This window comes from Rattus rattus, chromosome 5, assembly GCF_011064425.1.
Source record: "Rattus rattus isolate New Zealand chromosome 5, Rrattus_CSIRO_v1, whole genome shotgun sequence".
Lineage (NCBI taxonomy): Eukaryota > Metazoa > Chordata > Mammalia > Rodentia > Muridae > Rattus > Rattus rattus.
The window spans coordinates 131,004,637-131,020,214 of NC_046158.1; the positions used below are offsets into that span (position 1 = coordinate 131,004,637).

The 15,578-nt window shown below is 43.9% G+C and overlaps 1 protein-coding gene and 1 pseudogene across 6 annotated transcripts in view; both read right to left on the bottom strand.

Annotated features, from left to right (window-relative positions):
- The window catches only part of Snph (syntaphilin), a 41,389-nt gene extending 39,815 nt beyond the window's left edge, over positions 1–1,574 (bottom strand). For 3 of the 6 annotated variants that reach the window (XM_032904412.1, XM_032904413.1, XM_032904411.1), the window contains exons 1-2: positions 1,409–1,541; positions 1,101–1,207 (exon numbers count right to left, since the gene is read on the bottom strand). The gene's annotated coding sequence lies outside the window, so the exon portion shown is untranslated. The other 3 variants (XM_032904415.1, XM_032904410.1, XM_032904414.1) reach the window with 3 other exon arrangements.
- A 9,750-nt stretch (positions 1,575–11,324) lies between these two features.
- Positions 11,325–15,495, bottom strand: LOC116901038 (annotated as a pseudogene).
- Between the last annotated feature and the right edge of the window lie 83 nt (positions 15,496–15,578).

Genomic DNA, 15,578 nt, shown 5'->3' on the forward strand with positions numbered 1-15,578 from the left:
CCCAGGTTCACAAGTGAGGGAGTTAAGGCTTGGGGAAGGGAAGTAACTGTCAGGGCACGGGTATTCCCCCAAAGAATCCTCTGATGCCTCCAGTGCGGTGAGACCCACAAGGTCAACATTTCACTCTAGAAATCCAAAGTCGAAAGAGAATAACCAAGGGGACCCCAATTATTTCAAGGGTCTAAACTTGAATGGTTCTAATAGACAAGTCTCCAGAGTTATTGAAGCCACGCTCAAGTGATATATTGAAATTGTACGGTTCATCTAGCCCAGCTCTGGCACAGAACAGACAAGCAGACAGACACCCACACCCAAAAAATAGTAAGATGGCTACTTGGAGCCAAGCAGCAAGTTAAGGCCCACAACCTCAGGCTCTCTCACTCTTACACCCCTCGACTTACAGAGACTAGCATTTTCTGGGAAACTCCTCCAACCCACCCAAGTCTGTACCCCAAGTTGGGCAGAGAAGGCTAAGGAAACAGGCGGCATGTGACCAGCAGGCTCTCCACCCCTGCAGAGTTGAGGCAGGGGAATGTGGGGAGTTCTCAGGCTGGCAGGTGTTGCAAGCCGCCTGGCTCCCTGCTAGGGAGTGGAAAGAGAAAACAATATATACCACGGAAGCTCCAGGGAGACTGAGGCAAATTGCCCACTCTAGGGATCATGGGAAATTCTACCAGATCTACTGCAGGGCTCTGATGTTTTTCAGTGGGCAAGATAGGAAGGCAGTCGTTGACGCTTGACCTTGGGGTGGGTGTGCGGTTCTAAAGAGAAGCTCACATGTTTGCAGAATGCCAGAAGAGAAAAACAAACAGGAAGGGCGAGGGGTTAGTTCCCTAAAACCCACCTACTAGATGTTAAAGAAGACCCTGGGCGTCTTCCCTACTGAAATCAGCATCCTCTAATTAATTAGTAAATTTTACGCTAGGGAGAGGGGTGCTTACAAGGATGTAGGGGGATGGAGGGAGGGTAGGGATGAGTCACGTTAATCCCCTCCTCGGCTGGTGCCCCTACAGGATCGCGCCGCAGCAAGCGGTCTCAAGCTGTCCCCGGCGGCCGCGGAGCCACAGAGGCCCCCTCCAGCCCCGCCGCGGCCTCCTCACCTGGGTCCACTCGCCCTCCGCAGTCCCGCGGGCTCGCACGACTCCGGCGCAGCTTGGCGCAGCGCCTCTGCAGTAGCTGCAGCAGCCGCCTGACGATGATCAGCAACCTGCGGCGGTGGGGAAGAGAGAGACAGGGGCGGGTGAGCGCCGGTAGCCGCAGCCTGCAAGCTCGGAGGACACGCTGCCCGCCGCGGGCTAGGGCAGTTCCTGTGCTTGGCCGGCGCCCCGCACCCCCGCACTTGCACTCCTGGGTGCGGCGGGTGAGGCTGGGCGGTGGGCCCGGAGGTCCCCGGGGTCCTTGTCATCACCTGCGAAGGCTTCCATGGTTTAGGCTGCCCCGGGAGGGTAGCGGGATTGCTCTCCCGAGCCCCAGCTGAAGGTGGCTAGCCGGTGCTTGCTGGGGCTGGGGCTGGGGGGAGGGAGAGGTGGAGGGCGGGGGAGGAGAGGTGGATGGAGGGGGATGAGCCAGTCGGAAGCTCGCCGGCAGCTGCGTAAACCTCCCGTCTTCACTTTCCTTCTTAAAGAGATAGTTGGTTTCGCTCTGAGAGCCGTGGAGCCAAGACTTCAACACGTAGGCATGGGGTCCTTTATTACCTCAAACTAGCTGTTGCACGGAGGTAGAGGAAGGGGAGGACTTCACAGGGTGTCTATCCCTTCAGCTTCTGGGCCTCCGGTATCTCACTCCTTGGCATACATTAAGTAGTAATATTATCTGGACGCTTTTAGAAACATGTTTTGATCTCCTAAACCAATTTGTGAGTAACAGGAGTTATTTATCGTGAACAGCTCTTGGCTTTAAAAAAAATCTTAAATACCCTAAGGTATTTAAGAAATGTTATCCTTTACAGTATTAAAATAGTAAGCTGGAAAGATGTGCACTATACAGCTAAGTGATCCTTGTGGGTTCGTCTCCAGTCTGCTACCTGACATCAAAGGGCACAAGGGACCACAAAGTTCAGGAAACTGGACTGCAACTGTCCATTTCTAGGCCTTCCATTTCTGACTGCGAATTAGTTAACCTGCTGGCCTGATTTCTTGCCTGCCCACTGGGTGCAGTGGGAAGGGGCTTGGGCTTCCCCCTCGTGAGCCAGCCCTTTCTGATTAGCCGTGCCTTTGCTCACATCCTTCTGGGATTTCTTCTATCACCTTGTCATCTTGCCCTTCTTTTACCTCAACTCTCTGGTGTCCTCTTAAATGACATTGCCCATCACTCATTTTGCTCTCAGCAAATTCTTCCTTGCTGGGCCTCTCTACGCCCAGCTTTTGTTTGCTATTCCACGGGTTTGGAGCAACCGAGACTTCCAGGTTACTTCTTCCAGTCCTCAAAGTCTCTGCTCAGACACTGCTCTCTCAGGGAGGTCTTCTGCCATTGTCCACGTGACTGGATTTACAATCATCTAGGAAACATATGTTTGAATGTGTCTGTGAGGGTGTTTTCAGGGAGATTTACCTACGGAAGGAAGGCCCACTTTGGATGTGGGCTATGGCCCAGACTGAATAAAAGGTTAAAAGAGAAAGCTCGTTGAATAGGAACATTTATCTCCTTGCTCCGTGACTGAGGACACGAAGTGACCATAAGCTTTCTGTCATGTCTTCTCTCACATGATAGACTACATTTCCTTCAAACCACAGCCAAAATAAATCCTTCCTTTTTAAAGTTTCTTTCTGTCAGCGATTTGGTCATGGTCCTGAGAGAAGTAATATGCCTTTCTTCTTCCTTCCTTCCTCCATTTGTTCTTGCATGTGTGTCCGTGAGTGTATGTGTATACACCAGAGGTCTTTTTTTTTTTTTTTTTTTTGGTTCTTTTTTCGAGCTGGGGACTGAACCCAGGGCCTTTATGCGCCCCTAGGCAAGCGCTCTACCATTGAGCTAAATCCCCAACCCCAGAGGTCTTTTTAAAAACTACTCTCTTAGTTTTTGAGACAAGGTCCCTCAATGGGCACAGCTGGAGCTCACTCACTGATTCAGTTATGCCAGAGTTGCATGCCTGGTGTTTTACATGGGTGTTTAGCTTCCCCATGCTCACTGGAAGGCACTCGAACAGCTGAGCCGTCTCCCCGGCAGCCCACCCCGCTAAATGCATTTATGTCTGAGTTTTGTTGTATTTAATTATCTGTAGTTGAAAAAAAAAAGACAGTGTTAATCTAGATAATCTATATCACCACCCTTAGAATGTACACATTATGGGGGAAAGAACATTTTCCTCTTGCTGTATCTCTAGTGCCTAGAACTGAAGCTAGCATATGGAAGGTGGTCAGTAAATGTTGGCTGAGTCTGAGAGCAAAACTGAGCTTGGTGCCCTCGGCAATTTTGTCCAAACTGAATTTTCCAACAGAATTTGCAAAGCAACTTCACTAATTTACATTAAGACTCTGTAGTATTGGCCTGCTATTTCAAAAGTAGCTTTGTAAATAGTCATAATATCTATGAAAAAGTCATTATTTTAATGTTTCTATTCCTTATGAGTCAAATCTTTTTCCACAGTCCGTATTTGTACTAAATCCACCAGGGTTTCTTTCTTTCTTTTCTATTTTTTTAAACCAATAAATGGCTATGGGGGCATTTGTTACACTTTCTCCCTATTAAATCTCCAGTTAAATTGAATTCTCTTTTCATAGGGCCATCATTATATACACTGTGCAAAATTTCAAAAAGAGCAATTGTAGCAAGAACAGTGCATTGCAGTTGAAAAAGTCATGGGAAATTTAAAAAAAAAAATACATACAACAAACAAACAAAAAACTAGTACTATACCAGAGGGCTAATGATGGCATGTTTTATCTGTCTTAATGACTGCCTAAATTAAATAAGTAACTTCTTCATACTTAATGCAAAACAAAAGAATACCATGTAATCATTGCATGTTTATGGGGAAAAAATTCTAAGATTGTGATCTATCTTCGTATCATCTTCCTGGGTTTATTTTTTTTCCTTGTTATTTAGAAGACTACATTTCCCAGAAGTCTCCACTAACAATGTCCCCAAAGCAAGAGAGTTCTTCCACCCACACTACTCCCATCTGGAATGGTGTCAGCCAGTAAAGAATTCTCCTAAGCCTCAGAAAGCAGGTAATTGAGAAGAGAATCACTGTGTAGGTATAAGGGAAATTGCAACAAATGAGGGTTACAAACATAAAAGAAGATAAAATTATTCCAAAGAAATCAGTAATTTTATTTTGTACTAATTAGGAAACATTTAGTGGTTTTTTTTTTGTTTGTTTGTTTGTTTTTTTGTTTTTTTCAGTTTCAAAACCAGTTTTCATTCCAGCTCTGGGTAAGCACCTTGCTTTTACTGAATGCAGCAAGGAAGCTCGAACAAAATACCTACACGTGGGAGCTATGGGAGCATTCTGAAGGGAAGCCACAAACAGGGCTAACTAAAAGGAGAAGGCCAGTGAGGTTAAGTCACTGGAGTGGCAGGAACTTAGCATTTTTTTTCCTTGGATTTCCTCCAGCCTGGGCTCCAGACAGCAAACTCTGAAACTGGGAACCGGCACAAGAAATCTCCCAAACAACCCCTTCCTCTCCGCCTTGAGATCAGGAAAGGAGGCATCTGATGCTCAGTATGTGTGGGGGAGTCATTTCTCCTCTCAGATCTTTCTCCATTTCCTCACAGCTCAGTTCTCAGCCAATCCTGCAGTGGCTGTTGGAACAGCAGGAAATGGCAGGTGGAAGAGGAGAGACTCCATCAGAGTAGGTATGGTCCTGAAGGAGGTGAACACCTACTGGCTTCTGTGCCTTAATGGTCCACCTTTAACTCCAGGTGCACGTGTGGGAGGCTGGCAGCGGAGCAGGATAGAGCAATACAGCCCTCAGCTGTAGCTTTCTGATGCATCCCTAATAGCGGCCAAGATATAGGCAATATTTTTCTGTACTAATAACCACCAAACCAAGAAAACTATCTTGAAAGGAAAAAGGATATACTAATTCTATAGAATAATGTTTTGCATAATTGAGATTTCTCATCATAAACAATGGAGGGCAAAAGAAAGCAGAACAAACTTAATGGTTAAACGAATTTGTCAAACAGACTGTAACATCTTTCACGAGTGAAAGTAATACACGACATTCTGAGAGAAAGTGAAGTTAAGAGCATCACTAAAGGCCTTGCTTGGGGCTGATCCAAGGCCCCCTGGCACATATGTAGGAGAGGACTGATTGCCTTGTCTTTCCCCAGTGGGAGAGGATGCGCCTAATTCTGTAGAGACTTGATGCCCCAGAGAAGGGAGATGCCTGGAGAGGGGGTCACCATCTCAGAGGCAAAGGGGAGGGGCAATAGGGTAAAGAATTCTGGGAAGGAAGGACGACGGGGACAGGGTGGCAACATTTGGGATGTAAATAAATAAAATAAATATTTAAAAAAAAGAGGAATGAAGATGGTTTTTCTAACAAAAGGCACAGGAGCCCGGGAGGAAAAACAACACAAGTATCAAAACTGGCAGCTGACCAAGTGACTTTAGTAGACTATCCTCTTCTTGAGTTTTAAAATATGTTTGGCAGTTATGATTGGTGACATCAACAGTTACCTCTGTTGATGAGCTTTTTATTACCTTATTGCAAATTTAATACCGCTCAAACCATGTTTGCTACACTTCCTAAGGAAGAGGAAACACTTCCCACTGTGTCCTATTTTATCCAAAATACCTGAAACTTGCTATAGTCAGGATAGGAGAATCTTGGGTTCTCCTGCAACCCAAGTCCTCAGGGCCACAAGGACTGGGATGGATGAAAGACACATTTTGAGACCCACCCTGACCTTGACATGGAGACTGGCAAGTTCCTTGCTGTCAGACTCGACCTGAAGGAAGAGGAAGTTAAGTCTCGGTTCATCCAGCACAGACATGAGGAGGAGCAGAAGGGACTGTGGGCCTTTCCTGTCTCACCTCAGCCCAATCAGTCTAGTAGTCTGACAATACCATGGTGCCCACTGCTGCCATTCCGAAAGCCAAGCTCCCTTACACAAACTGAGGGAATCCTTGCTAAGCTTTATAGCACTGGGTGAGCAGGACATCCTCAACCATCTCTGGAGCCCTTGGTCTCCTGGGGGCCACCAAACTCCCCAACAGAGAAAAATAAATCTTTGATGTAGAAGCTCTAATTGTGTCATAGTGCATTTCATAGTATATCCTTTTCTCCACACTTCTTTGCTTGCAAATGTTCACTTCAATGACTCGTTGAGTTAAGAGCATCACTGAAGGCCTTGCTTGGGGCTGATCCAAGGCCCCCTGGCACATATGTAGGAGAGGACTGATTGCCTTGTCTTTCCCCAGTGGGAGAGGATGAGCCTAATTCTGTAGAACCCTCTGGCTTCTGCTACTGCATCAAGACTGGAACCTAACTGGGACTCCTCATGGATATCCTTTTGTTGCCCTGTGTCATGGAGGTCCTGTGGTTTTGGGTCTGTAAGACCAGCCTCGTCCTGCATTCCAGCAGTTCATTTGGATAGATGTTGGGTGGGTCAATTCAAAGCCCTAGATCTGGGCCTGAGAGGTACCTGAGCTGGTCAGCCTGCCAGATCTCTGGCTCTTATGCCCTCAGGCTGGCTCATCCACAACCCTTGAAACCAGGACCAACTTTACCCTGCTGCCTAGGTGATGTGCAGGGTCCATTCTCCTGAGTGTTGCAGCCAGTGAGGAGCAGGCCCAGTTCCCCCATTCCCATGACTCCAGGGCCAGCTCTCTTGCCTGCCATAGGGATTGAGGAGTGAGGGAGGAGGAAGGGTGTTTCTCCCTAGTCTGAGAAAGAGACAGGGCTTGCTTTCAGGCACTTATCCATCAGCTGGTTCACCTGCAACTCCCATATCCAAGGCCAACTCTACAATGCTGACCAAGTGAGTTGACCTGCTCTCCTATTTTGATGACTTCGGGGCCAGCTCTCCTGCCTGATGTGATAGATACAAGGAATATGTGTGGCGGGAAGGCATCTCTCCACACTGCAGACAAGTGGCAGGTTCAGCTCTCCCATGATGCCCAGGCGAGGACTGGGGCAATTTCTGCTCAGCCCTCAGACACCAACAGGTGCCCAGATGCCAGCCTACACCAGGGACATCTACTTGGCCTTAGGTGTTAACAGACTCCTGCTGCTGCAAAGTCACAGACCCAGATGTAGTCCCTGGTGGCAGTACAGGCCAGGGCCCCATCATGGTCCAAATGGCATCACCAACTAAATCACACATTGAACCCCATATGTTAATAGTGGGAGACTTCAACGCCCTACTCTCACCAATGGACAGGTCACTGAGACAGAAACTAAACAGAAATAATGAAGCTAACAGACATGAATCAAATGGACCTAACAGATATCTACAGAACATGCCACCCACACACTTCTTCTCAGTACCTCATGGAACCTTCTCCAAAACTGACCATATACTCAGTCACAAAGCAAGTCTCAACAGATACAAGAAAGATTGAAATGACCCTCTGTATCTCATCTGACCACTACAGATTAAAGCTGGACTTCAACAATAGAAACAAACAATAGAAAGCCATGGAAACTCATGGAAACTGAACAACTCTCTACTCAATATACAGCAAGCTAACTTTAAATTAAATGGAAGATCAAATTAATTCCATTAGAATCAGGGACAAGACAAGGCTGTCCCATCTCTATCTATTCAATGTAGCACTTGAAGTTTCAGCTAGAGCAAAAAGACAACTAAAGGAGATCAAGGGGACACAAATTGGAAAGGAAGAAGTCAAAGTATCCCTATCCACAGATGATATGATAGTATACATAAGTGACCCCAAAAATTCTACCAGAGAAGTTCTACAGCCAATAAACATCTCCAGCAAAGTGGCTGGATACAAAATTAATTTTAAAAAATCAGTGGCCTACCCTTATACAAACAAATGGGCTGAGAAAGAAATTAGGGAAACAACATCTTTTAGAACTGCCACAAATATAAAATATCTTGGTGTAACTCTTACCAAGTAAGTGAAAGACCTGTATGACAAGAACTTCAAGTCTCTGAAGAAAGACATTAAAGAAGATATCAGAAGATAGAAAGATGTCCCATGCTCATGGATTGGTAGGATTAACATGGTATAAAAATGGCCATCTTACTTAGCAAAAGAAATCTTCAGATTCAATGCAATTCCCATCAAAATTCCAACAGAATTCTTTACAGAACTTGAAAGAACAATACTGAACTACATATAGAGAAACAAAAAACCCAGGACAATCCTGTACAGTAAACGAACTTCTGAGGTAACACAATCCCTGAATTCAAGCTGTACTACAGATAAAAATATCATGGTACTGACATAAAAACAGATAGGTTTATCAACAGAATCAAATCCAGAAATAAACCACACACCTACACACTTGATTTTTGACAACAAAACCGAAACTATGAAAAAAGGAAAGCATCTTGAACAAATGGTGTTGGTGTAACTGAATGTCTGCAATGCAAATAGATCCTTATCTATCACCCTGCACAAAACTCAAGTCCAAGTGCATCAAAGACCTCAATGTAAAACCAGATACACAGGACTGGAGAGATGGCTCAGTGGTTAAGAACACTGACTGCTCTTCCAGAGGTCCTGAGTTCAAATCCCAGCAACCACATGGTGGCTCACAGTCATCTGTAATGAGATCTGATGCCCTCTTATGGTGTCTGACAACAGCTACAGGGTACTCATATACAAAAATAAATAATTTTTTAAAAAAACTAGATACACTAAATCCAATAAAAGAGAAAGCGAGGAATAGCCTTGAAGACGTTGGTACAGGAGACAACTTCCTGAACAGAACAACAGCAGCTCAGGCACTAAGATCAACAATCAATAAATAGGACTTCATGAAACTGAAAAGCTTCTGTAAGGCAAAGCACACCATAAAGAGGACAAACAGCAGTCTGCAGAATGGGAAAAGATCTTTACCAGCACCACATCTGACAAAAGTCTGATATCCAACATACATAAAGAACTCAAGGAAGTAGACATCAACGAACCAAATACCCCAATTAAAAATGGGGTCCAGAGCTATACAGAGAATCATCAACAGAGGAATCTCAAATGAGCGGGAAGCACTTAAAGAAATGGTCAACATTCTTAGTCATCAGGAAAATGCAAATCCAAATGACTCAGAGTCCATCTTGCTCCTATCAGAATGGCGAAGATCCAAACCTCAAGGGACAGCTCATGCACGCTGGTGAGGACGTGGAGCAAGGAGAACGCCTCTCCATTGGTGTGCGTGCAAACTTGTACAACCACTTTGGAAATCAATTCGACAGTTTCTGAGAAAATGGAGACTAGTTCTACCTTAAGAAGGTGACCCAGCTACGGGGTTGGGGATTTAGCTCAGTGGTAGAGCGCTTGCCTAGCAAGCACAAGGCCCTGGGTTCAGTCCTCAGCTCTGGAAAAAAAAAAGATCCAGCTGTACCAATCCCCCAAAGATGCTCCACCATACCGTATCAAGAACACTTGCTCAAATACGTTCATAGCAGTTTTATTGATTTATAACAATAGACAACCTAGATGTCCCTCAACTGAAGAATGGATAAAGGAAATGTGTTACATTTACACAATGGAATATTACTCAGCTACTAAAAACAACGACATCATGTAATTTGCAGGCAAATGAAGGGAACTAGAAAAGATCACCCTGAGTGAGCTAACCCAGACCCAAAAAGACAAACATGGTATGTACTCACTTATAAGTGGATATTAGACATGAAGTTCAGGATAACCATACTATAATCCACAGACCCAAAGAAGCTAAGTAACAAGGAGGGCGCAAGGGAATCTCAATGGAGAGGGGGAAATAAAATAGACATCAGAGTGGATGGAGGGAGGAAACTGGGTAGAAGCAGGGGTGGGGTGGGGAACAGAAGGGATCGAGTGTGGGGAGTATGGAGGGAGATAGAACTGGAATCAGTGGTGGGGGCATTTCAGGGAAGAGCTAGAAGCCTTGGGCAATGGAAATTCATACGAATCTATGAGAGTGAGCCTGGTGAAGACGTCTAGCAGTAGAGGATATGGAATCAGAAGCGGCTTCCTCCTCTCTAGGGAAGATTTCCAATGGAGGGATGGAGACACCAACTCAGCAACAAAACCCTTGACCCATAATTTGTCTTGCCTATAAGATATACATGGCTAAGGATGGAGCAGAGATTGAGAGAATGGCCAACCAATGACTGGCCCAACTTGAGACCCACGCCATGAGAGAGATAGCCCACTCCTAACACTATTAATGATATTTTGCTATACTTGCAAACAGGAGACTAGCATAATTGTCATCTGAGCTTCACCCATCAGTCCACAGAAAGCCACAGCCAAACATTAGGTAGAGCTCAGGGAATCTTCTGGAAGATGTGGGGGGCAGAAAGGATTGAAGGAGCCAGAGAGATCAAGAACACTATAAGAAAACCTATAGAATAAATTAGCCTGGGCCCATAGAGGCTCACTCAGATTAACCCACCAACCAGAGAACATGGCATGGGAAGGACCTAGGCCCCGTACACATATGTAACAGATGTGCAGCATGGTCTCCGTGTGTGTGTGTGTGTAACATATATATACACATATAAATGATATCTCTATCTATCTATCTATCTATCTATCTATCTATCTATCTATCTATCTATCTATCTACATATCATTAGATAGCTATCTCTTGATGGATACTGTTTTCTTCGATAGATACCTTTAGCCTGAGCTGTTGTACCCACCGAGTCTCCAGGTCTCAATATGTTCTACCTCACCAAACTTCCTGACCTGGTTTTACATCACACACACGTGTATATATCGGGGGGCCTTTCTGTGTCCTTCATTTGCCTTTCCTAATGACCTGCAACCCTTGTATCTTTTTTGGTGAGATTTCTGATCAGATATTTTGTCCATTAAAAAAAGAAGGCATGGGGTTGGGGATTTAGCTCAGTGGTAGAGCGCTTGCCTAGCAAGCGCAAGGCCCTGGGTTCGGCACTGGGGCTGGAGAGATGGCTCCGTGGTTAAGAGCACTGACTGCTCTTCCAGAGGTCCTGAGTTCAATTCCCAGTAACCACATGGTGGCTCACAACCATCTGTAATGAGATCTGATGCCCTCTTCTGGTGTGTCTGAAGACAGCTGCAGTGTACTTATGCACCTAATATAAATAAATCTTAAAAAAAAAAAAGAAGGCTCTATTGGTCATCTAGTTTCCTTTTCTCTCCCTAAAGACTACCTTTTTCTTCCTTCCCTTCCCTTTCATCAGTACAATTATCCTCCCCTGAATTTCTTCTTTCATGAAGTATTAAGCCCACTTCCCCCCCTTTGTGAACCTCCTTCATGCCCCTCTTCCTTCTCTTCATAAACTTCAGGTGGACCAGTTTCATCTCCATCACCTTTCTCTTTATCCTCCCCAAGTCTGGTTCTTCATCATCCTCCTGACAGAGTCCATCTAAGCATGCCATTTGCTGCAGCAATCTCAAAACACTTTCTCTGTAATCTTCCAGGTTTGTGACCTCACTTAAGCAAGTTGAAACTTCAATTTTTAAAGATTTTGCAAAGCTCCTACTGTACTTGGGTCTTTTTTTTAAATTGGATTTTTTTATTTACATTTCTAACGTTATCTGCTTTCCTGATTTCCCATCCATAAATGTTCTATCCCATCCCCCCTCCACCTTCTTCTATGAGGGTGTTCCCCTCCCCAGTTACCCACCACTTCCCACCTCCCAGCCCTGACATTCCTCTACACTAGGGGGTCCAGCCTTGGTAGGGCCAAGGGCTTCTCCTCCCGCTAGTGCCCAACAAGGCCATCCTCTGCTACATATGCAGCTGGGTCCATGGGTCTCTCCATGTGTACTCTTTGGGTAGTGGTTTAGTTCCTAGGAGCTCTGGTTGGTTGATATTGTTGTTCTTATGGGGTTGCAAGCCCCTTCAGCTCCTTCAATCCTTTCTCTAACTCCTCTAATTGGGACCCCGTTCTTAGTTCAGTGGTTTGCTGCTAGCACTTGCCTCCGTATTTGTCATGCTCTGGCAGAGTCTCTCAGGAGGCAGCTATATCAGGGTCCTCTCAGCATGTACTTCTTGGCATCAGAAATATTGTCTGGGTTCGGTGGCTGTATATATATATGGGCTGGATCCCCATATGGGGCAGGCTTTGAATGGCCTTTCGTTCAGTCTCTGCTCCAAACTTTGTCTCCACATACCCTCCTACGAATATTTTTGTTCCCCCTTCTATGAACTGAAGCATCTGCACTTTGGTCATCCTTCTTCTTGGGCTTCATGTGGTCTGTGGATTGTATTTTTGGGTAATTTGAGCTTTGGGGCTAATATGCACTTATCAGTGAGTGTATACCATGTGTGGTTTTTTGTGATTGGGTTACCTCACTCAGGATGATATTTTCTAGTTCAATCCATTTGCCTATGAATTTCATGAAGTCATTGTTTTTCATAGTTGAGTAGTACTCCAAATGTGTGTCACATTTTCTGTATCCATTCCTCTGTTGAAGGGAATCTGGGTTCTTTCCAACTTCTGGCTATTGTAAATAAGGCTGCTATGAACATAGTGGAGCATGTGTCTTTGTTATATGTTGGAGCATCTTTTGGGTATATGCCCAGGAGTGGTATAGCTGGGTCCTCAGGTAGTACTATGTCCAATTGTCTGAGGAACCTCCAGACTGATTTCTAGAGTGGCTGTACCAGCTTGCAATCCCACCAACAATGGAGGGGTGTTCCTTTTTCTTCATATCCTCACCAGCATCTGTTGTCACCTGAGTTTTTTATCTTAGCCATTCTGACTGGTGTAAGGTGGAATCTCAGAGTTGTTTTTGATTTGCATTTCCCTGATAACTAAGGTTGTTGAACATTTCTTTAGGTGCTTCTCAGCCATTCCATATTCTTCAACTCGGAATTCTTTGTTTAGCTCTGAACCCCATGTTTTTTCTTTTTTCTTTTTTTTTCGGAGCTGAGGACCGAACCCAGGGCCTTGTACTTGCTAGGCAAGCGCTCTACCACTGAGCTAAATCCCCAACCCCACTGTACCCCATTTTTAATAGGGTTATTTGACTCTCTGGAGTCGAACTTCTTGAGTTCTTTGTATATATTGGATATTAGCCCTCTATCGAATGTAGGATAGGTGAAGAGCCTTTCCCAGTCTGTTGGTTGCCCTTTTGTCCTAATGACAGTATCCTTTGCCTTACAGAAGCTTTGCAGTTTTATGAGATCCCATTTGTCGATTCTTGATCTTGGAGCATAAGTCATTGGTGTTCTGTTCAGGAAAATTTTCCCAGTGCCCATGTGGTTGAGGCACTACTCCACTTTTTATTCTATTAGTTTGAGTATATCTGGTTTTATGTGGAGGTTCTTGATCCACTTGGACTTGAGCTTTTTATAGGGTGATAAGAATGGATCGATTTGCATTCTTTTACATGCTGACCTCCAGTTGAACCAGCACCATTTTTTGAAAATCCTTTTTTTTACTGGATGGTTTTAGCTCCTTTGTCAAAATCAAGTGACCATAGGTGTATGGGTTCATTTCTGGGTCTTCAATTCTATTCCATTGATTTACCTGCCTGTCTCTGTACCAATACCATACAGTTTTTCTCACTATTGCTCTGCAATACAGCTTGAGGTCAGGGATGATGATTCCCCAGAAGTTCTTTTATTGTTGAGTATAGTTTTCACTATCCTGGGTTTTTTTTCCTAATGAATTTGCAAATTGTTCTTTCTAACTCTATAAAGAATTGAGATGGAATTTTGATGGGGATTGCATTGAATCTGTAGATTGCTTTTGGCAAAATGGCTATTTTTGACTATATTAATCCTGTGAATCCATGAACATGGGAGATCTTTTCATTTTCTGAGATCTTCAATTTCTTTCTTCAGAGACTTGAAGTTTTTGTCATACAGATCTTTCACTTTCTTGGTTAGCGTTACACTGAGGTATTTTAAGTTATTTGGGACTATTGTGAAGGGTGTCATTTCCCGAATTTCTTTCTCAGCCTGTTTATCTTTTGAGTAGAGGAAGGCTACTGATTTGTTTGAGTTAATTCTACACCCAGCCACTTTGCTGAAATTGTTTATGAGGCTTAGTAGTTCTCTGGTGGAACTTTTGAAGTCACTTAAGTATACTATTATATCATCTGCAAATAGTAATATTTTGACTTCTTTCTTTCCAATTTGTATCCCTTTGACCTTCTTTTATTGTCTGATTGCTCTGGCTAGGACTTTGAGAACTTTATTGAATAAGTAGGGAGAGAGTGGGCGGCCTTGTCTAGTTCTTGATTTTAGTGGGGTTGCCTCAAGTTTCTGTCCATTTTATTTGATGTTGGCTACTGGTTTGCTGTATATGGCTTTTACTATGTTTAGGTATGGACCTTGAATTCCTGATCTTTCCAGAACTTTTAACATGAAGGGGTGTTGAATTTTGTCAAATGCTTTCTCAGCATCTAATGAGATGATCATGTGGTTTTTTTCTTTGAGTTTGTTTATATAGTGGATTACATTGATGGATTTCCATATGTTGAACCATTCCTGCATGCCTGGGATGAAACCTATTTGATTATGATGGATGATTGTTTTGATGTGCTCTTGGATTCAGTTTGCAAGAATTTTATTGAGTATTTTTGTGTCAATATTCATAAGGGAACTTGGTCTGAAGCTCTCTTTCTTTGTTGGGTCTTTGTGTGGTTTAGGTATAAGTGTAATTGTGGTTTCCTAGAAGGAATTGGGTAGTGTTCCTTTTGTTTCTATTTTGTGGAATATTTGAAGCGTATTGGTATTAAGTCCTCTTTGAAGGCCTGATAGGATTCTGCACTAAACCCATCTGGTCCTGGGAGGGTCTTCCATTTAAAAAATCCCCACTCAGATTGAGGTAGGTAAGATTTGGATATTTCTCTTCCAGGACTTCCAAGCCTCCAGAGATTATATTCTCACTATGTTCCAACTTTCCAAGCTGACTTAAGCTAGGAAGCAAAGCTAATGAACTAAGTTCTACACTAATCAACTGTGAAACTCAAGTTCTTTTAAAGTGTCATTCAGACCTTCAATTTCGTCATTCACACACAAACCATTACCATGAACTAATTGTCACCTTCTCCAGGGTTCTGTTCTTCAACTCTATGTTCTCATTCTATATTTCAGCTACAATGCTCCTCCTTCCCCATCTCCTGCTCTTCCTACTACCTCCAACTTAAAAGAAAGTGTAGATTTACAAATGAATGAAAAGCCATGCAAATACGAATGCCAACTTCCACCCGAGGTATGAAGGAGAAAGAAAGAACAGCAAATGGAGTCCATTGAGCTGAGATTCTGCTAGGAATTGAACTTGGGTCCTCTAGAAGTTCAGCCAATGCTCTTAATGCCTGATCCATCTCTCCAGTCCAATAGATACGTTTTGATTCTCAATGACACAGGGGGATTCATGAGTGTTTTCATTTGTGCCAGCATTTGCCCCATTGATGTTTCTCATTACTGTACAGCTTTTGACTTAGCATAGTTATAAATACCCCAGCATACAATTTCATCTTAAAAATTAGCTTGTATTTTAATATT